Source organism: Petaurus breviceps, unplaced genomic scaffold (assembly GCF_028583685.1).
Source record: "Petaurus breviceps papuanus isolate PSGF00001 unplaced genomic scaffold, PetGlider_PUasm1.0 79, whole genome shotgun sequence".
Classification (NCBI taxonomy): Eukaryota; Metazoa; Chordata; class Mammalia; order Diprotodontia; family Petauridae; genus Petaurus; species Petaurus breviceps.
In genome coordinates, this window is record NW_027186523.1 from 2,308,678 (window position 1) to 2,335,799 (window position 27,122).

General features: G+C 34.3%; 1 protein-coding gene and 1 long non-coding RNA gene across 2 annotated transcripts in view; one reads left to right on the top strand and one right to left on the bottom strand.

Annotated features, from left to right (window-relative positions):
• Window positions 1-27,122, bottom strand: part of LOC138175785 (transcription factor SOX-5) — a 503,395-nt gene that overhangs the window by 275,954 nt on the left and 200,319 nt on the right. The window lies entirely within an intron of this gene.
• LOC138175787 (uncharacterized) overlaps window positions 1-27,122 on the top strand; it is a 90,367-nt gene that overhangs the window by 11,258 nt on the left and 51,987 nt on the right. Inside the window, exons 2-3 of the long non-coding RNA XR_011172090.1 lie at window positions 5,635-5,812; window positions 8,835-8,877. This is a non-coding gene — a long non-coding RNA (uncharacterized lncRNA). The remainder of the gene's footprint in view (window positions 1-5,634; window positions 5,813-8,834; window positions 8,878-27,122) is intronic.

Consider the following 27,122-nt stretch of genomic DNA (forward strand, 5'->3'; position numbering starts at 1 on the left):
TATCTATCTGTGTATCATCTATCTATCTATCTATCTATCTGTCTGTCTGTCTGTCTGTGTGTCTGTCTATCTATAGATACTTGATCATCTTGCTTCGTAGTTGCCATGACAGACATAAGCAAAAAATGCCATTTTGATGATAACCAATGATTATGGACCACCATCTGTGTTAGAGGATGAAAATGCCATGAAATTCTATAATGAACCTGTTAAGATCTTCTAAACCAAGTCAACATATATAAGGATATTTCAGTACAAATGTGAAAATTAATAGTATTGAAAGGTGGTTTAGGACAAAGTAATAAAATACTCTAAATTGTTTTCAATAAATGTTTTGGTAAGTCTCATGGCTACATGAAAACCTTTCCCAAGAAGACAGAAGGTGCTAGAGAATTGTGAGCAAAATATATTTAAAATTACCTTGACCACATGTTGGACAGGAAATGACTGATTACTATTTGAAGAGTCCTTTTTGAATCATCTATCTGTACTCAGCCAATAACTGACTTATCTGAACAAGGGTAAAATCAAGAACATAGTTCAAGAAAAAAATGAATTAAATTATGCAGCTCTTCCTTGGAATATGTTTAAAAAAGAAAATGCATTGACTCTGAATATAAAGAGACATGACAGTCAAAATAACTTTAGTTTAGAATTTGTTATTAACAATGAATGATTATTAATAACAGCTAGCATTTATATAGTACTTTAAGGTTTGCAAAGAACTTTGCATATATCATCTCATTTGATCCTACAACAATCCTGTTAAGTAGGTACTATTATTAGTCCCCATTTTACAAATGAGGAAACTGAGACTGAGAGGGGTTAAGAAACTTGACCAAGTCACACAACTAGTAAGTGTCTGAGGCAAGTTTTAACTTTAGGTCTTCCTGGCTCCAAATCCAGTATTCTATCCACTTCACTATTTAGCTGCTTCATTAGCAGAACATACTAGGAAGTATATCATTATTTGCTGAGTTAAAATAAAGGAGAAATGACAAAACAGTATCAATAGAACAAAAATATATACTTATAAGTTTCTCATCCAATAAATTTCTTTCTATGGAAACAATGTAAGGTTACTTGATAGATACAACCACAGTATAAATTTATTCAGTAATTCTCTGAGGACTAATGTAAAACAAGGAAGCTCCAATAAATTATAAATTTATTGAGGGCAAGAACTATTTTATATAGTCTTTGTATTCTAAATACCTAACAAAACACCTCACATCTCACAGATATTTAATGTGAATTTATCAAATTGAATTCAGTAACCAGTACAGAACCCAAATTGAAGAGGAATTCGAAAGGGGTAGTTAGTTCTTTTATACTTTTTTTTGTAGATGACATTGTACTAACTAGATCAAGGCCTAATATCCTACCACAACTCCTCAGGCATAGAGATAATTACTCAAAAATTTTTGGCACGATAATCGACATGGAAAAAAAATACAAGTAGATAACACATGATTAATGTCCAGACCTTGATATGCAGTTGAATGGACACTGTAACCAGTCATTCCATCAGATTGTGTGTGTGCACATGCACACACATGTGTGTGTACGTGTTTAAAATCAGTCATAGAATCAGAATCATAGAATCATGTAATTTCTGGTTGAGAGACCTTTGCAGCCAAAAGAATCGCCATTATATTGTACCTTCAGTCTCTGTTGAAGATTGCCAATGAGGAGAAACCTCTAACTTCCTAAAGGCGTCCATTGCTCTTTTGGGTTGCTCTGATTATTAAAAAGGTTTTCCTTATATCAAGATTGAATTTGCCTCTCTGAAATTTCCTCAGTTCTCTAGTTTATCATTCCTTTTAGCTCTGACTTTCTTATTCAAACAAACAAAAAAGTCATAGATCTAGAGCTTAAAGGGACTGAAAGGGCCATCTAAGTTAGTCTATTTTATAGATGAAGAAACTGAGACCCAAGTAGATTAAATGAATTTTCCAAGGTCACTCAGGTAAGTATAACAGGCAGGATTAGGATCCTGGTTCTTTATCTGCAGGCAATGCAATTTCCCCTGTATCATGTATGCTATCTCCCTGTAAATCTAACCTCTTCTTCACTATCGGACCTTCAAATGTTTCAAGACTACTATCAGGTTCCTCTCCCCATCCCTAGTCTTTTCTTCTCAGATTGAAATATCCAGTGTTTCTTTGCTTGCCTGTAGCACTTTCCATTATCTGTAATTTAGAAAACTCCCTCCACCCCCACCTAAATCCGTAATTGTATTAGAAATTCCAACATGGAAACTCCTTTCTATGATGAAGGGTAGGTACTCATCTATAACTTAGAAAGTTGTCTGGGGAACTGATAGGTTACATGATTGATCTAGTCTGTCATTTACATAGTATATGGTATATGTTATTTACATAGTACATGGTATATATTAGAGGTGGGACTTCAACACGGGTCTTTGGGGACTCTAAGACATGTCTAACCACATGTTGTCTTTCACATGTAATGCAATCATATGCAACCCCTTTCCCCCATGTCCAGGGGACATCTTTACCAACTGGCTTCCCTGGCTTCCTTCCAGTCTTAGCTAAAAACTCATCTTCTACAAGAACTATTTGCCACACTTTCATATTTCTAGTGTCTTCCCTCTGAGATTACCTACAATTTATCCTATACATATCTTTTTAAAAAAATACATTGGAATTTTTTTTTTTTACATTTTATCTCCATTAAACTTTAAATACTTTGAGAGCAGGTACTCTTTTTGCCATTTGTTTTGGTTGTTGCTGTTTTTTGCACTCCAAGTGCTCAGTCAAGTATCCTGCACATAGTAACCACTTAGTAAATTCTTATGGACCTGCTCACTGAATAAATGACTGACTACAAAGAGGCAATGCAGTGGACTAAAAAATGAATAGGAAGAGAATTACCAGAATTTTATTTGGGAAACTTCATAGCATTTTCAATGATCCCTGGCCTGTGTTCAATCTCTCTCTCTCTCTCTCTCTCTCTCTCTCTCTCTCTCTCTCTGTCTGTCTTTTTCTCTCACACCCACACCCACACTGACAACCACCCCTTTAAAACAACAATAGTCTTAGTGTGATGTTTTATTTGTAAACCAAGGAAGACCACAAGCTCCAAAGGATTAAAAAGTAAACTAGTAGGAAATGGAGAGGTGCATGGTGAGAATAAGAAGGGTAAAAGCTACAGTGTATAACCAGTAATGAAATGTGCACAAATTTCACAAACAATATAATCCAAGAAATGTCTGATTGTAAAAGGAGATGCTCTATTTATATAATGAAAGCAAAGAATAGCAAATAGTTTGAATACTGCAATAGTACCCATAGGTCACTAAAAAGCCTAGAATTCCTCAAGTGCATTGTAAAGGCACTCTTTGGAAAATCTGAGAAAGACATGAACAAATATCATGTATGTTAAGAAGGCATAGGAGGGTAGTAATCTGTACAACTAGAGAGGGTACCTATATCAATGGGATCAAGAATCCACTGAAGTATTAACACATAATAGAATTCAAAAAGATAAAGCAATGAGGTAGCTTTTAGTGTCTTCTTTTGGAATTGATCCTACCATATTTTATAGTTACTTACTAGTTACCATATCCACATCGGCAGACAGAACTATTCACCAATCAATCAATCAACCATTCATCAAAGAAGCATCGATTATCTAAAAGGTACCAAGAACTGTGCTAGGCACTGGGGAATAAGAAGACAAAAATAAAACAGCTGCAATAATCAAGGGATTTTCATTGTAGTGGGGAAGACAACATGGACAAATAGAGGACCACACAAAATAAACACAAATAAAATGTATGTAAAGTAAATCCTCGATAATTTATTGGGAAGGAATGAACATGAGGAAAGACGATGCAGTTTGTATTTGAACTGAGCTTTGAAAGAAACTAGGGACTCTAAATGCAGAAGTGAATAGGACAGAACAAACAAAAACCACATCTATTTTCATAAAGACTACCAGTATTCCAGAGTTTAAGAAGGCATCAATAATATGAACAGAATGCAAATTTAATTGAATGCAAGTTTCTTGAGGGTAGAGACTGCTTTGTTTTTGTTTTAAATTTTGAAAAAAATTAAATTGCCCCTCAGCAGAAGCAGGGCAGGAATAAGGGATAGTCAGTGGTGTGGTCAGAAAGGCTAGAAGTCTTACCTTTGACATATACTACCTCTGTGACCCTCATAAATTGCATAACATCCCATTGGCATGGGCAACACTGGAAGATTAAGTTATAGTTGAGTTGTTGATCTGTATAAATTGAAGGAGTTTCTATGCTGAAATTTCCCTATAGCTACAGTACCTCCCATAGTGTACAAGAGAATTAGCACTTAATAAATGCTGATTGTTCAATAAAAGAACATTTAAAAGTTAAAAAGCAAGTCAATCAACCACAATATAGTGTCACAGAATTACTATTTTACGTTGTCTCACTAAACAAACTGTCAGTGTATAGGAGCAATGAAGATGGAAAGTAGAACACAGATGACAAATGCTTAGGATTCTGACTCCATGATGTAAAAACCTATTCTTTATGAGAAATTCTCTGTTCTTCTGCTAAGGGCCCTGTTTCTTTTGTCACTTTCTAAAAGGAAAAAAAAAAGCTGAAACATTCCACCAGCCTAATGGAGAATTATGAAGAAGCAAATGATTTCATACTATTTACTGGGGTTTTCCAGGAACCACCTTCATCTCCTTATCCAAAGAACATTTTAAAGAAGGATGAATTTTCTCTGCAGTCCTCTCTTTAAATATGCCTAGTTCAGCTGCCAGTCTCCGGTATTTTTTTTTTTTTGCATCACAAAAGGATTTAGGAACCACTTTGTCCTGTTCCTGTAAGACTCTTGATTGAGTTGAGATATAAGTGATGCATAGTGTAGTGAATGATAGAAAAGAAGCCAGAGGGAGACTCTGTTTTTCTTTTACTCCTAAATCAATTACATAAATGCTATGTGTAACATGAAAATTCACTATATTATCCTTTCATGGGAATCTACACCAAAAAACTATATCAAACTATAATGCACTTTGTAGTCAATCGTATAAGATTTTCTCTATTATCTGTTTGTGTATCCATTCATGATTTCATTCTTTTAACAAATATTTGTTGCAAACCTAGTATGTGCAACACACCATGGGAGACACTGTGGGGGGATACAAAACATGAATAAGAAATTCTTTTCCTTCTAAAGCTTACAATTACATCCAAGAAATAATAGGTACCATTGATATGAATAAGAATGTGAAAGTGCAGAAAGGGAGCTACAAACAAAAAGCTATGAGGGTTCAGAAAAAGGAAACATTCTTTCCAGGTGGAGTGGTCAGAGTAGATACCATGAAGGATATTCTATTTAAAACTGGCCTTAAAGGGTGGGTTGGAATTGGGCAGGTGTACCTAGAGCAGGACATTCTGGGCAGTAGAATGAATCTGAAAAGCAGTTTGGTATATTCTAGATAGTTTATTGAACATGAAGTCATGTGACCTAGGTTTGAGTCCCATTCCAGACACTTACTATTTTTTTCACATAATTAAAGCAAAGATAATGCTACTTGAAACACCTCCCTCTCAGGATTGCTGTGTGGATAAACTCTCTGCAAACCTTTAAGTGTATCTCTTTAAATTTCTATGAACAGGTGCAAAGTGATATGAATAGAAAAAGGAAAAAACAATATACACAATGACTACAACAATTAGAATGGAAATAACGACAAAACAACAGAAATTGAATGCAAGATTGAATGTGATGAAATTAGACTAAGCAAGATTGACCCCCAAAGAAGAGGCAAGAACAAACCTTCCTTCTTTGAAGAGGTAAGGGAAAATGGGCATGTGTAGTCCAAGACTTGACTGGTGTCTTGGTTAGTTTTGCTGGATTTTTTTTTCTTCCTCTCTTAAAAAATGTGTACATTACACAAGATGGCTCTCTGGTAGGAGAAGAGAAAAGGGAAATTGTAAGATGTATAGATATATTTGGAAGTGGAGATGGTGTAAAAACAAAATATATCAATATTTTTACCCAATACTATGCTTTGTCTTTTTCCTTACCTCCCCATAACCAATATCCAAATTCCCAATCTTTCCTTTCTTCAACTACCAAAACAATCAAGTCTGACCATATTATTCCATTAATCAAGAAACTTTGGGGATTGTCTAGGATAAAATATAAATTTTGTTTGACCTTTAAAGACCTTCACAATCTGGCTCCAAGCTAATGATTCAGAGATTTCACATTATTCTCCATCACAAGTCTAGTTAACTTGAGTACTTACAGTTCTCCAAACATGTTATTCTATCTCCTACTTCCTTGCCCTTGCAAAGGCTGCTTCCTATGTTTGAAATGTTTTCCACCCCCATATCTGGCCTGTGGAACCAATAGCTCTCTTCAACACTCAGTTCAAAGTCTAACTCCTGCATAAGGCCTTTTCTGATCTCCGTAGGTGTTAAGTAGTATCTTCTGAAACCAGGGGGACAAGTGGTATTTAGTTAATATAAGTTTGGTACCTACTAATCTGTGTTTCCTCCAGTTGCATGTAAGCTCTTTGAGGACAGGAACTACTTTTTTTTTTTGCTTTTATTTGGAAGGCAATTGGGATTAAGTAACTTGCCCAAGGTTATATGGCTAGTTTGTGTGTGTGTGTGTGTGTGTGTGTGTGTGTGTGTGTGTGTGTGTGTGCGCTCGCGTGTGCGTTAAGTGTCTGAGGCCAGAACAGAACTCAGGTCCTCCTGACTCTGGGGCCAGTGCTTTACTTACTGCACCACCTAGCTGCCCCAGGAACTATTTTCTTTTGAATTCGTATCTTCCCAGTCTAGCACAGGCTTTAGAACACAGTAAGAAATTCTTGCTGCATTAAACTGAACTGAATTGTTGCCTACAACATGTCTTTCTTCTGTATTTAAGTGGTTACATGCAGTGTCTCTTCCAACTTTATCCTCTTAAGCAACTAACCCAAAAGTCAGTTAGTGTGGTGCTGCCCACAAGAGAAATCTAATCTTCCTAATTATTAATATTCTCCCCCTATTCATAGGAAATCACTTATTTTTTAATACTTTATATTTGCTTATGTTGATACATGTTTTGTCCCTCCCTGTTCCTGATAACTCCCCACAGAATATTAAGCTCCTTGTTTCTTGAAGTAAAGGATTTTTGTCTCTGTATCTCCAGTTCTAACCACAATACCTTGCAAAGAACAGTATTTAAATGTTCAATGAATTGAGAAATGTTGGAGGGGATGTGGAAAATTGGGACACCAGTGCATTGTCAGTGGAGTTATGAACCAATTCAACCATTCTGGAGAGCAATTTGGAACTATGCCCAAAGGACTATAAAACTGTATATATTCTTCGATCTCTCAATACCCCATGCAGTAGCTCTATATCCCCAAAAGGGAAAAGGACTGATTTGTGCAAAAATATTTATAGCAGCTCTTTTTGTGCTGGCTAAGAATTGGAAATCAAAGGGAAGCCTATCAATTGAGGAATGACTAAACAAGCTTATAAAATTATGATGGAATATTATTGTTTTATAAGAAATGACAAGCAGGATGATTTCATAAAAAACCTGGAAAGACTTACATGAACTGATGCAAAGCGAAGTAAGGAGAAGCAGGAGAATATTGTACTCAGTAACAGCAATATTGTACAATGAAGAACTGTGAAGGACTTTGCAATTCTCAGCAACACAATGATCTAAGACAATGCCAAAGGACTAATGATGAAGCCTCCAGAGAAAGAATTGATATTACTTGAATACAGACTGAAGCAGGCTATTTTTCACTTTCTCTATTTCCATTCTTTTCTTTTATTCAGGTCTTCTCAGACAAAATGATTAATATGGAAATATTTTACATGATTGCACATATATAACTTATATCTGATTGTTTGCCATTTCAAAGAGGGGTGAGGGGAAGGAGGGGGTATGTATAGAATTTGGAACTGAAAATGTTTAAAAAGGTTTAAATTATTTTAATATATAATTGGGTAATATAAAATAATTTTAAATATTTCACGTCATCAAAAAAGAGATTGTGGGGAAAGAAGAGAATACATGAGAGTGTCTTGAGGTATACTCTCAATTATGGGACATAGATGAAGATACAGCAAAGGAGGCTGTGAAGGAGTGGCCACAAAAGGAGGAGGAGAACCTTTGTTGTCATTCAATCATTTCATTTGTGTTTGAGTCTTTATGACCCCATTTAGGATTTTCTTGGCAAAAATACTGGAGCGGTTTGCCATTTCCTTCTCCAGCTTATTTTTAGACAAGGAAACGGAGGCAAACAGGGCTCAGTGACCTGCTCAGTGTCATACAGCAAGTAAGTATCTGAAGCCAGATTTGAACTCAGGTCTTCCTGAGACTAGGCCCAGTGCTTTATTCACTCTGTCACCTAACCGCCCAGAAGGAGAACCTAAGAAAACCAATATATTGTTAAATCATGAAAATGCAGATAGGATATTATTTCCAGAAGGAGAAATCAGTCAATAGTGTCATGTTCTTCAGAGAAGTCAAGAAAGATGAAGACTAAAAACGGGTGATTAGATTTGTCAATTAAGAAATTTTTAGTAATTTTAGATAATGCAGTTTCAGTTGAGTGATGAGATTAGAAACAAAATTCAAAGAGATTGAGAAATAAGTGAATACAAGACAAGTCAAGGAAGTACTATAGACAGTTCCTTCTTCCTCCCCCCTGGAGTGTGGCTGTAAAAGAGACTCCATATATAGAGTGATAGCAAGAATTTAATAAGTGGGATTGCAACCTATTTTTTTTTAACTCAGTTTCTTGCTGTCTTTTTTTCTTTTCTTTTTTGAATGAACCTGTGATTTCACTGGCATGACAAGGTCCTGATGAGGATTTTTCTCCTACAATGAAGTACATCATATGGTATGTATTATATATATATTAGAAAATAATAGTTTTAGTTACTTGGGTCAATGAGAAGTTAAATGTCACCCTGAAGGTCAAATAATCAGAGGTCTAACTTGTACTCATTCCTCCTGCTGTGAAGATAACTCTTCACTATGCCACACTGTCTCTCTCATTTCCACTTATTAACTGGAAATGATGATTTTTAGATGTGTAACTTCAAAGATGTTCCTAAAATGTTTTCCTTGAAATTACAGAATGTCAAGTAAATTCTTCTATTTAACAAAAATAATATTACCAATAAAATGCATTAAACCTTATAATATGTCTAATATACTTAGAAGTCAAAAGGAGGGCATTAAATAAGTAAATATTTATTGAATTTATTGAATCCCTACTCTGTTCTCATCAGAGTGCTAGGTACCATGGAGAATGTGTGTGTGTATGGAGAAACAGATATAGATAAAAGATAGACAAAGACAGACATAATTACTTTTCGAAGTATTTTAAAATCTAACATGGGAGGGGAAATAAACTGAACTTCTACAAAATAGGGAAATGCACTTAGAAAACCAAAAACACTGTTTCCTTCATTCTAACCTATGTGCATAGTTCAGTTCAAGGGGCTAAACATCTTATGTGAAGTTTTTTTCTGATCTTCATATCTCCCCTTTACCTCTAGCCCCAGTGTTAACTTCTCAAATCACCTTATATTTATCTGTGGAGATTTTAGTAGATTATAATTTCCCTGATGCAAAAGACAATTTCATATTTATATTCATGTCCCCAACACCTAACACAGTGTCATATGTATTAGACATAATTAATAATTGTTGTAACTGTTATTAATTTGGTGCACTGTGTAGTACTAGCTATACTGAAATAAGATATGGAAAAAAACAGTGGGGGATAATGAGTGTATGCTCTGGATCTAAGTCCTCAAGGATAAACAGGAGAGAGTGGCCAAAAAAAAAAGGGATTCTAGTCTATACAGGGTAGAAATGAGTATGGTATGCATCATGAGTAAAAACTTCCTCATTAGGGGTTCATACATGCTGGTGAAGAATAAGAAATTAAGATGATGGCATAACGAACTGATCATGAAATGCTATGAGTTAGCTGGAAGAATTTGAGTTCGATATAAATGGCAATAGAGAGTTACTATCGTTTCAGAGCAAATGTGATTTATTAAATTGATTTTTTTTTCTAGGATGGTGATTGGTATAGGCAATGGTGTCAAATTCTAATAGAAATGAGGATAATAAAACCATATATGAGGATCCCTGCAGATCACATATTAACTTAGAAAACCACATGTTAATATTACCTACATTTTGCTGTACTTTTCTATTTTGTTAAATATTTCCCAATCATATTTTAATTTGGTTTCCAGTCCACTCAAATGTGTTATGTGTTGCATGTCACTGCAGGTCACCTTTGACATGTCTAGCTTAGGGAATTACTAGGGAGGGAACTAGTACTACACATGGACAAATGAATTGCAACTTTTGGTCTTAAGGTGTTTTCGAAAATTATGATGTATATGGATAAATGATATGAAGTAGGTATAAGTAAGGAAAAGGAAAATGAAATACTCTGAGATCATATCAGAGAGGAATTACTTCAAACTAGAGATGTCACAAAATGAGGCAGCATTTAAGCTAGTAGATTAGGCCAGTTATAGAAAGTAAAAATAGATTGGAAGGAGAAGGTAGCATAGAGGAAGAGAAAATAGATCCATGTACACAATAAGGAGGATGCAGGCTATGGGAATGGGGATAAATGGCAAACATGAGGAAGGATAATCTTATAGAGGGGATTAATACTTTGGTTAGGGATCAGATTATATTGCTTTGAAATTACCTTACAAATCTAATATTCTTTCCAAGGGCACTAGAAGAATTGTTATAGTATTATTAGGAAGTGGAATTAGTCTCAAAGAAGTTGATGAACCATTCAGTTATTGTTCTTAGATGTGGTTCCAACATTTGATGTTTTACTACTCCATTCATCACTGGAGGTAATAGAGCTTTGTAAGGATTCAGATAACTTCATATACTACAGAGTAAGTCAATCACAAAAGAAGCTGTCTTACCTAAATAATTATCTGATAATTTTTTAAGGTACATCTCTCTTAATTCATTTTCACTCTCCATTTTTTACTCTTCATGTTCTCTCTCTCTCTCTCTCTCTCTCTCTCCCTTTCCCTCTCTCCCTCTCTCTCTCTCCCTCTCTCTATCCTTTCCTCTCTCCCTCCCTCCCACATGTCCCACATGCTATTACCACATGAGATTACTTTTTATCTTTAATCGCTGCTCTGGCCAACTGTCAGAATGTCTCAAAGCTGCCTGCCTTCAAATCTGTGGGTTATGATGCTGCTGTTCCTAACAGATAAAGGTGAAAACAGCATAGAAGGAAAGAAAACACACAGGCCCATAAACACAAGAGCTGATTATTAAAACATTTGTGTTTGCCTTTACCTGAGAGGAAAAAAAACTAAAACCTGTTTGTGTTTTGCTACTTCTTATCCTCTGTTCAACTCATTCAGCAAGTACTCTAAAATTATGAAAGAAAAAGAAAAAAAAGTTTTGTGGAAAGGAATTTTCATGTACATGACTGGAAATAGATATAAAAGAAACAAAAGTATGGGCTACCCAAAGTACACTGAAAATATTTTTTAATTGTATATATTTTTTCATCCAGTTAATTAGCAGGATAACTTTTTTTTCAAGCAGTGTATGAAATATGTCAAGGTCAGTCAATTCTGGCAATTAGTGTGGGGAAATATAAAGATAAATAGGAAGAATGTGAAGCAGTTGGGAAGAAATAGAAACTTCATTTGTGTCAAAAATGAATACTTTTATGTTTTAACTTACAAATTTTCTACAATCTAGTAATCAGAAAAAAAAATTGAGTAGAACATAAGAGCAACAAGGTAAGAAGGAGTAAAGAGGCTTAATAATCCATAGGATATTGTAGCGGCAAGCACCCCAGCATCCTCAGGGTTTGCTGCCAACACAGGTTCTTGGATCTCCTTTGATAAAGGAAAGCAACTCAAAATGGGTTAACAAGCTTACTTTAATCAGTGAAATATGTATCACTTACCTAGTTCAGGGGAAAAAGATCAGCACCCCGAACTTCAAAGTATACAGGCAGAATTATCAAGACAGAAACAGATCAAGTAGACAGCTTTCCAAACTGTCCAGCCATTACATCCATACCAAATCACCATCTGGGTTTCAACATCTGGGTTTTTCAAAGCTGGGGGGCTCTGGACAATGGCTTCCCAGAATCTATATCAAATCACAGAACAATTCTCAAAGTGAGCCCCAAAACAAAGCTACACATCAGGGCTTATATAGCCTTCTCCTGGCTCAGAGAATGTAACAACCTTATTGACCCACTGGCCAATCAAGAAATATCTACTGAAAAACAAGCCTCCCACCCTAGGCTCCAGGTGCACTTTAGCCTAGGGGCAGGGAAGATCTTTAAATTTACATTCCCATTACAGATATATAATCAGCATGAACACATTTAGTACAAGAACACATTTTATAGATCTGTAGTCTCATTAACATGAATGTGCCTCAACCCTCAGTCAACAGTGCAGCTAGATAACTGTTCATGCTTTCTTATTCTATGTCATTATTGTCCATCTCTTCCTGGAAATTTTTTCGCAGGGGGTCCACCCTATGTTCTGGGGGCTTCTCTCAAATTCTATTGACATTATGCAGACAACTGTAGAGTATTGGTTATCCCTTGCCCTTGTCACTTGACTGGGCTATCCTATTAAATAAAACCTTTAGCCTATCTTTAGTTATCAAATATATAATAGAATGTAAATTGAAATCCTAGATATATTGAGTTGAAAAAGGCCATTTTTTTCCAAATGTTTTGAAGGATTTTTAAAGGCAAAAATGTGTTTAGTGTCTTTTTTTTCCAGTGGGAGAAACAGAAATGTGATTTCATTCATATAGGAAGCTGACAAGGGGATTCCCTCTCTTAACACATATGGCATCTTCTCTGAAACTTATTTGAAAGTTGCCTAGGGCACTGAGAAGTTAAGTGACTTGTAAAGAATCACATAGTATGTGTATATATTTATGCATGTGTACATATACATGTGGTATGTGTATAACTACAAATACATGCATACATATACGTCTATGTATATATAGACATGGAACTCCAAAGCCATGTTTTTATTCATGAGGCTTTGCTGCTTCTCAATGTCCCATTTTCCCCAACCTGTGCTAAATTTTAAAATATTTTAAGCTCTCAAATAAAACACACTTAAGTAGAATCTTTAAGATCAATATTTTGGTAGAAGATTAACATTTTGATGGGAATTCATGCACCTACAAAGATTGTTGAATCAGGTTTTATTGACCATGTTAAAAGTTGATCATAAGCTATCAAACAAATCAGGGAATAGCTGATCCAATCATGGCCATTAAGATAATAAGAATAAGTAGAATGAACCATGGTCCAATTATTTTAATCATCTTAAGCTGATTGAATCACACATTCAGCAGCACAGTAATTACCTCTGGAATTGTCAAATTAATGTACAGACTTTACCCAATACTGATGTGAAATAAAAGATTTTAAATATTATAATGAGGTTGCAAGGAATGATTTTCACATTTTTGTCACTACTGATGTTATTTTAGAAAGAAAAAAAAATATTTGGGATTTACATAAAACAAGCAACACAATTACCAGTATGAAACCTGATTCAATTAGTTATACTCATAGTAGTATTTTATATGTAAACTAAACAGTTATTAAAATTAACCAAAGTAAAATTATAGCTAATTAATCTTTATATATATGCATATATACACATATATTTGTATATATACATACATAACAGATATTTAAAAAATCTAACATGAAAAGGTGTTTCTCCCTCTACTTATAATAAACTTGTTTCCTACAGAAAAAATATGTTCTTTGGATTATGATTCTGCATAGTAACTAGCACATTTTAAGACACTTAATATCTGAAATATCAATCCTGTGTTAGTCTCTATTAAATAATGCTAGGATAATTAGTCCTCTAGTTCATCAGTTCTAATATGTGCATGGGCATTCACTTTCCACATTTAATTCACATGCTTGTCTGACACATCTATCAAAAGTACAGTTAGACAGTAGTAAATTGTTTCAGCAGAACATTTATTTCTCAAAAAATATTAATAAATATAATTAGGATTTGAGCTTTGGTTAATTGATCAGGTTGTCCATTCATGAGCCTCACCTTATTAGTGATAATAGGTATTTGGTAATAGGAAAGAAAAAAAAAACTACCAAGGTATATGATACATACATTAAATTCATAACTAATACAATCTTATTCTCAGATATACACATGACTATACATTTATTGTAGTTGAAGGCTGTTTAGTAGTAAAGTGGACAAAGAAGATAAAATGAACATTTTAAAATCCACTAACTGATCTCCAAGTTCATTTTTCAAATATCCTAATGTTCATAACCAAAAAAATTTGTTGAATTGATATGAACACAATGTTTTGACATAAAATAAAGAAATATACTGGTGAAGTCATGAAAGTATTAGACTAAGGGTCAAGAGACATCAATTTAGGCTTTGTTTTGCCACATACTAGCTACGTGACTTTGGATGTGTTTCTTCAAACCAAAGGTAAGGTGGGGTCTAAATGACTTCCAAATTACCATGTGGCTCATGGTTTTCCAAGCCCAAAAGCTAGATGGTACAGTGGGCAAAACACTGGACCTGGAATCAATAAGAACAGAATTCAAATCCAGCCTCAGACACTTATTAGCTTGTGACTCTGGGAAAGTCACTTAACTTCTGATTGCCTCAGTTTCTTCTACTGTAAAATGGGGATAATAACAGTATTTACTTCATTTGTGAATATAAAATGAGATTAATAATTATGAAACATGGGGTGGCCAGGTAGCACAGTGAGTAAGAGCACCGGCTCCAGTGTCAGAACGACCAGGAGATCGAATTCCGGGCTCAGACACTTAGCACCCATCCAGAAACACCTGGCCGTGTAACCTTGAGCAAGTTACTTAACCCCAATTGCTTAGGGGCGGCCAGGTGGCTCAGCAAGTAAGAGTACCGGCTCCAGTGTTGGGACGACCTGGAGATCGAATCCCGGGCTCAGACACTCAGCACCACACCCAGAAATAACTGGCCATGTAACCTTGAGCAAGTTACTTAACCCCAATTGCTAAAAAAAAAAAAAAATTATGAAACACTTAGTACTGTGTCTGACAATACTAAGTGCTATACAAATGTTAGTTATTATTATCTATCTAATAATTTGATTATTATCTATTAACTACTGTGCCATAATTATAAGCAGAAACCCAACACAGGAATCTTAGAGTTAGAAGGCATTCTCTCTCCTATTAATGATGTTTAATAATAGATTACTGGCTAGTCACTGAACATTGTTGCTTCATATTAAGCATACAGCCAGAAAAAAGCTCTAAATAATTGTTCACATAAGCTTCTTTTGACTATCTATATACATATACACCCACATACATATACATACATATATACATTCATCCATATGTGTGTGTATTTTTATATATGAAATAAATGAGCTATGTATATACATTTGGTCCTAAATTATTGACTAGGTTTTAGGAACTGTGGAAGATATATTACAATATTGTTTTCTCTTTAAAATATATGCTATTAAATATATATATATATTTAATAGCATATAATACTATGCTATTAAAAAGTTTTTCATCTGCTTAAACAGTCCTTTTTCTTTCACCAGGAAGAGCATAACAGTCAACACATTTTAATATTATTATGAATGATTTATTTAATGATCATGTAAAGCATACTTTGTAATAAATACATATTCCACTACCTATCAGCTCAAACATATGATTATTGATGTTTGTATGGGCATGTGCCAACCATTTCTTTGTCTCTTTTTTTTGTTTCTCCCTCTACTTATAATAAAATCCCTGGAAGAGTCTCTGGATATTAGAAGATAAAAATTCTCAAACACCAGATTTTCTCACCACCAAAACAATGAGAGCACCATTAAATACTGGGTTAGTGTAAATAGATAGTATTGGGGGTTTGGGGCAAGAGAAAACAACATTTAATTACTTGTGGAGAAAAACATACCAAGTGTACTTTATGATTTTTTAAATAAAGGTAGTTGCAGACACTTGGAAATAATTACAGGTATTTTTTCCATCATATGATGAAAAGTACTTTTGATAGATGTGTCAGACAAGCATGTCAATTAAAGTGGAAAGTCCATGCCTATGCACATATTGGAACTGATGAACTAGAGGACAAATTATGCTAGCACTATTTAATAAAAACACAGGATTGATATTTCAGATATTAAAATATTTAAAAGCTGACTTTTTATATGATGGTGATTCTATCTTGAGTAAGATAATGTATAGTTTTCAAATAGATGATGTGTAAATGGAAAGAAAGGATTTGGACTCAGGAGAACTGGGTTTGAGTCCCAGCTCTGCTTCATATTGATTTAGTGACCCACAGCAAATCATTTATCTTTTCTGAATCTCAATTTCCTCAATTATAAAATAGGGATGATATTGCAACTTAAGTTACTTCACAAGATTGTTGTTAAGATTAGTTTCATACATGAAAACACTTTGTAGACTATAAAATATATTACAAACATTACTTATAACAATTTCTATTATATCATTTTGTAAGTCATTTAATTATTTTAATTTTAATTTCATATTGTTAAAATGTGGGGTGTCATCCACAAAGTCCTGCAGTGATGTCTCATTATAGAATAGAGGTGATCCAGGATTCTTAAAGACTGTATCAACAGAGTTCAATTCTTGTAGGTTCCATCATTAGCCTGGAAAGTATTCTTGTATGTTCCTATCCACAGACTAAGAACCCATTAAAAAATTACAGAAAGGTTCATAATCAGCAGGCTACCTACTTGGCGGTGATTTAATTGTCTATGGCAACTCATGAAAAAAAAAATACAAAATTTCCCTGAGTACTGTATAGTCTTTTTATTTATGCATCTGTAGGCTTAGTGGCAGAATGTTGAGTATATCAGATTCTAAATAGTAGTAGTTTTATACTATAAATATTCATTTAACTATTTGCATTTTCTATGTGAAATCCTTGTGCAGTTATGTTAACCAGTGAGTTAACATACTCTTGGAAAAATTTAATAATACCAATATTAACATCCTTGTTATGAACAATACTAGAAGGCAAAAGAAAATTGGGGCTGAATGAAGCATACCCCACAGGGTTTCTATAAAGAAGCAAATGACAGGTTTAGAGGGATTCAGTTTTTTCATGAATCCCAAGGTATTAACAAATATCACACCATGGGAGGCTTCAATGATGTCATATTGACACACATCTAAACTATTTGGTAAATAACTTCTGAAAACAATTGTACCATTTTTGGGGAAGAAGTTAAGGAGAAAGAGGAACTCTAAGAACATAAGGCCTTTCACACCAAATTAATGTATACTTGGATACTCAGTGATTTTGATACAAAGAGTCTAAACATTATGTGTTTTTGAAAAATACCATAAAAAAGAAAAATTGAATAGGATACATCAAGAGACAAGAGTACAGAAAAAAAAACACTTTCCAGAAAGGCTAGTAGATGTCAAAGTAAAAATCATTGAAATACAAAGAATAGCAACAGAAAGAATCTCCATGTTCAATTTACCAAGAAACACCTTAGTCATATTTCAGAACTATAATATAAAGAAACCACGGGGAGAAATTAAAATTGAAGAAGAAAAATCAAAGGTGTCCAGTTACTTCATACCAAATCACCATCATTGAGATGCCCAATTCTGCTATTACCCAGTATTTTGGGAAGAATAGTCAAATTCAGATTTCACTTCCCTTCTTTTCCATTTCCAGCCTTATTATTAGCTATTTCAACCTCATGCTCTCCTCTACTCTTGATTTCTTTATCCATTTGTCATATTGTCACCCATCTGTTGCCAAACCACAATCTGCTGCAACCATTCTCCTTTTCATTCTTGCTTAAATGATGCTGAACAGTACTAGGAGGAAGTCATACAACCATGCAGACTGAGCATATTATAAATTCATATTCTCTAACTTCTGCCAAGTTCTTATTGCAGCAAGGAAAATCTTTTAATTATCTGTAAATTATTCTATTTCAATCTTTCTTTTTTCTCTTTAAACTTCTATTACCTCCCTGATTTTCCTTTCTCTCAGTTGAGTATTTTGCCTCTTCTTTTACAGAGAAAATATATTCTGCTTCTTACAACACTTAAAAGGAAGTTTTAATAATAATCTGTGTTAAAACAATCATAAAAATAGATAATAGTTTCCCTTTTCCTCTCTTATAAGAGAGGAAAAGGGAAACAGTTATATTTAAAGGAATCATAGAAGTGGAAAAACAAAAGTACATGCACTAAACAGCAGAGTGACTTAATTGTTAAAATATTAGCTAAGTAAATTGCAAAAACTGCAATGGTAGTAACACGATAGAAGAGACTTTGATATTCTTCCTTCAGAGCTAGAAAAATCCAAGAGAAAGAAAATGGCTAATTCTGAATGAAATCTATAATCCTCGGGGCCTACAAACACACATATTCCAGAATCCTAGAGTATCTTTTAAAATTGACAACATTCTAGGGCATAACAATCGTAAAACAACCAAAGGCACATATAATAAAGACATCTATAAAGATGACAAAAATATAAATAGTTATTGATAAAATAAATGAGTAAAAGAAACACATGCAAATGGAAATTAAATAAAACATTCTGAGTTACGAATGGATCAAAGAACAAATCATAGATACAATAACTATGTAAAATATAATGAAAATAATTAGAAAATGTACCAAGCTTATGGGATATAATTGAAGCAGTTCTAAGACGAAAAGTTAGAACCACTAAAACTTATATTTAAAAAGAGAATATTAATGAATTTGGAATGAATGTTCAAATGATTAAACCTAAAACAAATATAAAAAACAATTCTTGAAAATTAAAGGAGGAACAGAGAAACTTGAAAATAAAGACTAACTTACACAACTAGAAGTTTTTAAAAATACTAATTAAAATTGATAAATGTTTAGTGATCCTGCTCAGAAAAACGAATGTGGATAACTAAATTGCTAAAATAAAAAAGAATAAGCTAATTAATAAAATGTAGAGTAAATCAAAATTATGAAAATAGTAATAAAATATATTTTAGTAAAAGTGAAAGGGTAAAGAGTTTTTAAAACAGGAAAGCAAAAAAGTAGATCAGATTAAATAAAAAACAAATACAAGCAACTGAAAGCAAAAGTCCAGTGCTGATAAACCCTAGAACCTAAATTATTGTGGGGAGGACTGAGTATTGGAAAACAACTTTGAAAAGCAGAAATCTGTGCAGCAGAAATTGTGTTTAGATCAACATCATATACCCTAGACTACAAAAAATCCAAGTGATTATGTAACCTGAATATAGTCACACTATAAAAAATTAAAGATAAACAAGACTAGGTACATTTCATAACTGTGGGTAAGGTGGAGAATGCTTAAGCATATAAATGATAGAGGAACTCCTAGAAGATAAAATAGATTATTTTACCATATAACATTTAAAAGTATAATGATATTATTAATAAAAATAGAAACAGAAGAAAAATGAAAAACTAGGGAAAATAAATTAAATATCATGAATAAAAGCCTGATATTCAAATATGTAAGGAATTGATGCTAGATATAACTATATAGCATCAATAACTATTCACCATTAGTAGTAGAATGATACAAAGTAATATCTTTATAAAGATGAATAAAAGAACACAAATGATCACAGGAAAATATGTTTCAGATCCCTAATGGTAAAAGAATTGTAATTTAAAAGAGTTCTGAGATTTCAACTCTCACCATACAAACTGCCAAATTTCCAAAAACAGGCAATGGATTATCAATGCTGAGGGCCATAGGAATTCAGAAATACTAATATGCTAAAGGGAGAGTTGTGAAATGGTCCATTCATTTTAAATATCAATTAATAATTATATAAGTAAAGTGATTAAATAGTTCATACCTGGACCCAATGATTCCACAAAGAATGGAAACAAAGATGCTATATATCTATATCTATATATCTATATCTATATATATCAGCATTCTTTGTGGCAACAAATTAGAAACAAAGTAGGTCCCTCTGAATTAGAAATGGCTGAAGGATAAGTGAATGGCTCGATAGAATGTAATATGTGAACACAATGGAATAGTACTACACTAAAAATAAAAAAAGGAAATGAAAGGGCTATGAGGAAGTAAGAGAAGAATTATACTAAGTCATGAATCAATAAGAAATTAAGTTACTACAACCAAGAACACTATACATACAATGTTTATGGCAATATAAACAGAAAAAAACAAGAAGAATTTGAAATCAAATATTGTGAAACTTGAATGACTAGGATTGGTCCCAAAGAAGAGAAATAAGACTGTACCTCCATTCCTTATTTATAGAGATGGGGGACCACAAATATAGAATACTGAACAAAATGTCAAATTTAGTTGATATATTGGTTATTTTGATTAACTTCTTTTCCCCTTTTATTTTCCTTTATTATAAGGGATTTGTATCTGGAAGGAAAAAAGACATAGATATATCAGGAAATTAAGGTGATCCAAAAACAAAAGACATATATAAATATATATGTTTTAATTTTAGGAATGGCTGAAAAAAAGCTATGGTATATAATGTAATGGGATATTGTATACTAAGAAATAACTAATATGAGGTATTCCAAGAAATGTAGGCTTATAGATATAGAGATATAAGAGATCTTTACAGTTATCTGGTCCAAATTCTAACTTCACAGCCACAGGTCAGGGTCTGCTCTTAGGAGTTGTGATTCCAAGTTCAGATTTTTAAAATTCTACAACATCATAAAACATCTAATGAAAAAAGGAATTAAATAGGTATGGATATCCTAAAAATGTTGGGAGAAATCAAGAAAAATCCCTAGCATGCTGGGTGACTCTCCCTTGGTGATCCTAAGGAAAACCTTTGGCTAGTATTGCACATGGTAGGTAGACATAGATGGAATGAGATTTGCATCATTAAAGGAAACATCCAAATCAATGCAATCACAGGTCCATTTGAATATTTGAGCACTGAAGTAAAATAGGGATAATAATACTAATCAGTAATGTACATCTTACCAAAGATACCTGAGGCAAAATAGTTGTTTATAAAATACTGAAGAAGTAAGCTGTAAGATATAACTTAAGCACACAAAGTGCTATTAGTATACATTGAGAATGTCTTTTGCTATAAAGAAAACATATTAGTTTTGAATTTTAATGTGATACTCTGAACTTTCCTATGGCTGAAGTCTATGAAATTAAGCTATACAAGACCGAGAGATTTTTCTTTCAAATGTTATGGGAAGGGTGGGGCAGAAGAGAGAAGAAAGATCCTTTTGTCCTTTTTTCTTGTTCCTCTTCAGGGTCTACTCAGTCAGTAAGCTTTTCTTAAATGCCTACTATGTGCCAGGTACTGTCTAAACACAATGAAAACAAAGAAAGGCAAAAAACATTTCCTGTTCTCAAGGAACTCACAGTAATATGGGGGACAAAATGAAAACAACTATATATAAACATGATATATCTCAGAGTAAATTGTAGAGAATAAGAAGAGGAAAAAAACACTACTTTGGGGTCTAGGCCAAAAGGAATGACATAAAAGTTAAATATGTAAAAGTTCAATATATTTGTAGAAAACAAGTTATAGAAACTTTCTTTGAATCTCAAACAAGAATATAGTAGTAATTAACATGGACAATTACACGATTTTAGAAGATAATAGGAACTTAGGCATCATCTTGTGCATCACCTACATTTTACAGATGAGATAGACAAGGCCAATTAAAACATAGATGAGACCAAGGTCAGAGAACTCAGACTCAAACTAAATTTCTCTAAGTCTAACTCACTGTAATGACCTGGAAGATCTTAAAGCAGGACTTTAGTTAAAAATATGATTCCAAAGAAGGGACTAGTAAGTAAGAAGCCACTCAGCCTCCTGTCTTATATATTAGAGAAAGCATTCATCTCAAAAAGAAGGACTCAGCACTTTAAAAACTTCCAAAACAGCTTGTTATATGAGGATGAGTAGCAATAAATGCTGGATTTGCTGTATGCCTTTGGGCAATTTACTTAATTTCTATAGGCTTTAACCACTTCAACTGGAAAATGAAGGATTTTGACTAGATGATCTTTAAATTCCCCTCCAGCTTTAAAATTCTCTGAATACCTGCTTTGCAATTGAATATGTCTTAGAGAACATTTTCTGATATTTCTGTTTATAGACTATATATTAAATTTGTGATATTAGCAGGTATAAAGTAATATACAATGTTTGGTATGTGGCAATAAATGATATTGAAAATTTTTTTTTTTAGTAAACGGGATTTAAGGTAGCACAGATGTCTGCCACAAAAATATAAGTTAATAGTGTAATAGATGGGGTGCTAAACTTGGATTCAAGAAGACAAGTTCAAATCTTCCCTCCTGATGATTACTACCTGGGTAGATATGGTCATATTATTTAAATACTTTGAAACTCATTTCACTCAGTTAAGGAAACAGAGGTAGGTCATTGTTATGGGGCTTTCTCAGGGTAATACAACTGAGAAATGACTGATTCTTCATCTCAGGTCTTTCTAACTTTAGGTCCAGTGCCCTGTCCACTGCAACACCTAGAAGCCTCTAGGCTACCCATCTTTCATAAAAAAAGGCCCCCAGGGCATAGTCAAGCCTTGGTCTATTAATTTCAGTAAGCTTCTCTGATCTATACCTTCACTAGAGCTCAAACATAAAAATAGTCCTGCCATTGATATAAATATCACTCATGCATATCTTCAGATACATGATAAAGAATTCTGAAACTTCTTTTTCTGCATAGTACTCCCTCTCTATTTTCCATCTGTCCTTGTGCTTCATTTCAAATAAACTTATTCATTATTCTATTTATGACCTCAAAATATTTTTTAAACTGGGGGTGGAGCCAAGATGGTAGAAGGGAAACAGTAACTTTTCTAAGCTCCTCCATGAATCCTATCACTAAACTTTAAAAAGTGAATCTGAATGTATTTTGGAGTGACAGAATCCACAGGGAGACAGAGTGTGGCAGAATCCAGCCCAGGAAAGTTCCCACGTGGGTCCGGGCAGGGGGAGCATGGAGCATGTGGAGGCTATAGCAGCTTGGACTAGAGAGCAGACTACAGCAGAGAGAAGGAGCCCCAGCCAGCAGACTCATCCATCCCAAGGGCGATTCGCAGCCATCTCACCAGCATCTCACCACAGGACAGAAGGAGCCATTGGAACCAGGTGAGAGAGTGCTTGGGGCCCCCAGCAGAGACAGCAGCTTCTCCTGGGGCTATCAGCCCCCAGCTTGGAAGTTTAGAAATTGCCTGCCTGATTTTCCAGGGGCTAGGATGACAAAGTAAACTCTGGCTGCTCTGATTCCCCCTCCCTCACCAGAAAACCCAGAGATAAGGGTCCCATTCAGTTTGAAATCCTGAGATTTTGGAAATAGCCTCGGGCTTGGGAGTCATTGAGAAGGGGTATAACTGAGGCAGCAAGGAGTTTGAAGAGAAGAGGGGGAGGGGTCTCAACAAGCCCTACCTCACCTGACCAGTAAAAGCCTGCCTAAGCAGTAGCTCTGGGCATAAAGGCAGAAATTTGAAGTGGCCAGACTACCCCTCCTCCACAGAGTACTCTGTGAGCATCAGCATAACTCAGGGGAAACACTGAGACTCCTGGCCTTGGCCTCACTCTAGACAACCAGAGGCTACAGCACATAAAGACAACAACCAGGCCCTTAGCTCCCAGCCTGAGAAATTAGGAAATAGGAAATTACCATGGGAAGGAAGGAAGCTGAGAAGGAGAAGGTGAAGGCAAGAAAATAGATTAGAGCTTATTATAGACGATTAAGAACAACCAAATACAGAGGACAACATGGATTCTGTACTCACACCTGAGACCACAGAAGGAAATATGAACTGGTCTCAAGCCCAAAAAGCATTCCTGGATTAGCTCAATAAAGATTTTAAAGGCCAAATTAGGGAAGTAGAAGACAAATTTAAATCTACAGTGACCAAATTGGAAAAAAGTCTCACTGAAGAAAAATTATCCTTAAAAAGTAAAATCAGTGAACTAATTGGAGAAAATATCTCCCTTAAAAAGGACCTTCAATGCCTAACTGAAGAGAATAATTCACTAAAAATTAGAATCAGTAAAATTGAAGCTAAGGACTCTATGATGCCCCAAGAGTCAATCAAACAAAACATGAAGATTGAAAAATTGGAATAAAGTGTAAAATATCTCACTGGAAAAACAACTGACCTAGAGAACAGATCCAGGAGAGATAATTTAAGAATTATTGGTCTATAAGAAAGCCATGATGAAAAAAGCAACCTGGACAAGAGATTGTCAAAGAAAACTGTCCTTAAGTCCTAGAATCAGAAGGTAAACTAGTTATCTAAAAAATTCGCTGGACTCCTCCTGAAACAGATCCCAAAATGAAAACTCCAAGAAATATAGTAGCCAAATTCCAGAATTACAAGATTAAAGAGAAAATACAGCAAGTCACTAAAAAGAAACAATTAAAATATTGTGGAACTATAGTCAGGATCACACAGGACCTAGCAGCTTCTACATTAAAAGATCGGAGGGATTAGAATTGACATTTCATAGGGCAAAAGAGCTAGGACTGCAACCAAGGATTAACTACCCAGCAAAACTGAGCCTAATCTTTCAGTCAAGGAGATGGTCATTTAATGAAATAAGGGACTTCCAGACTTTCCTGATGAAAAAGCCAGAGCTCAATGGAAAATTTGATCTCAAATTACAAGACTCAAGAAAGACATAAAAAGCTAAACGAGGAAAACACACACACACACATACACACATGCACACATGCACATCCATGCACACATGCACATAACTTGGGATGCAATAAGGGCAAAATGTTACATCCCTATATAAAAAGCTGATAATTATCAATATCGAAATTTACATGATTATCATGACTTTTAAAAGGGTTATACATAGATAGAGGGTGTGGGTATAAATGAACTAATCTGATGATAAAAAAAGAAAAGCCTTAGTAAGGGTGTCAAAGGGACTGTAATGGGATAAAAGGAAATGATGAAACAGAAAAAGGTAAATTATGCCATATGAAGAGGCATAAAATCACACTATAATAGAGGGGAAGGAAAGAGGGAGAGGAACATCATTTGAACATTGATATAAATATCACTGGTTCTGGTTCAAAGAGGGATCAACATAATCAGTTAAGTTTCAGATTCTAATATGAAAAGACACAAAAACTCATTAAGTAGAGGGAAAGGAGGGAGGGAGAGGAGCACCGTATGAAATTTACTCTCATTGGTTTGGAGTCAAAGGTGGAATAACATACTCTGATGAGTATAAAAATCTATTGTGTCCTATAGGCACTAGGAGGGCAAGGTGGGCGGTAACAAGGGAGAACTAGAGAGGAAGGAAATAGTAGTAAAAGGAGAGGGTAGGTGCAGAAGGGGGGGGGTCACAGGGAGGGAACACTGAGGGAGATGGTGGTCAAAAGGAAAACCCTTAAGGAGGGGAAGGGAGAAGGAAGAAACAAAAATATAAGCAGGGGAGGGAATAGGATGGAGGGAAAGAGACAGATAGTCATCATTACTATGAATGTGAATGGGATGAACTCTCCCATTAGACAGAGTTGGATAGCAGAATGGATTAAAAACCATAATCCTACAATATGCTTTCTACAAGAAATATGTTTGAAACAAAGAGATACCACAGCGTAAAGGTAAAAGGCTAGAGTAGAATATATTATGCTTCAGCTAAAGTAAAAAAAAAATGCAGGGGTAGCAATCCTTATCTCAGATAAAGCAAAAGCAAAAATAGATCTACTTTAAAGAGATAAGGAAGGAAACCATATCCTGCTAAAAGGCACCATTGAGAATGAAGCAATATCATAACTTAACATATATGCACCAAGTAGTATAGCATACAAATTCCTAGAGGAGAAGTTAAGGGAATTAGAGGAAGAAATAGATAGCAAAACTATACTAGTGGGGGACCTTAATCTCCCTCTCTCTGAACTTGATAAATCCAACCTCAAAATAAACAAGAAAGAAGTTAAGGAGGCAAATAGAATTTTAGGGAGGCTAGATATGATAGCTCTCTGGAGAAAACTGAATGGGGATATAAAGGAATATACTTTCTTCTCAGCAGTTCATGGCACATACTCAAAAATTGACTATGTACTAGGGCATAAAAACCTCACATTCAGTGCAGAAAGGCAGAAATATTAAATGCATCCTTCTCAGAGCATGATGCAATAACAGTTATATGTGATAAAGGGCCATGGAAAGACAGACTAAAAACTAATTGGAAATTAAACAATTTAATCCTAAAGAATAAGTGGGTCAAACAAGAAATCATAGAAACAATCAGTAATTTCATTCAAGAGCATGAAAATACTTAGACAACATAAAAAAATCTGAGGGATGCATTAAAGGCAGTTCTTAGGGGAAGTTTTATATCCCTGAGTGCATCCATAAATAAATTAGAGAAAAGGGAGGTCAATGAATTGGGCATGCAATTGAAAAAGCTAGAAAAAGAACAAATAGAAAAGCCCCAATTAAATACCAAATTAGAAATGCTGAAAACCAAATGAGAGATTAATAAAATTGAAATAAATAAAACTATTGAATTAATAAATAAAACTAAGAGATGGTTTTATGAAAAAACCAATAAAACTGATAGACCCTTAGCCAATAAGATAAAAAAAAAGAAAGAAGAAAACCAAATTTTGAGTATCAAAAATAAGGGTGAGTCAACCTCCAATGAAGAGGAAAACAAAACAATAATTAGGAATTATTTTTCCCAAATGTATGCACATAAATTTGACCTTCTTAGTCAAATGGATGAATATTTACCAAAATGCAAGTTGCCCAGATTAACTGAAGAGGAAGTAAATTACTTAAATAACCCCCTCTCAGAAAAAGAAATCAAACAAACAATCAGTGAACTCCCTAGGAAAAAATCTCCAGGGCTGGATGGATTTACTAGTGAATTCTATCAAACATTTAAAGAACAATTGATTCTAATACTCTATGGGCTATTTAGGAAAATTAGTGAAGAAAGAGTCCTACCAAATTCCTTTTATGACACAAATATGGAACTGATACCTGAATCAGGAAGATAT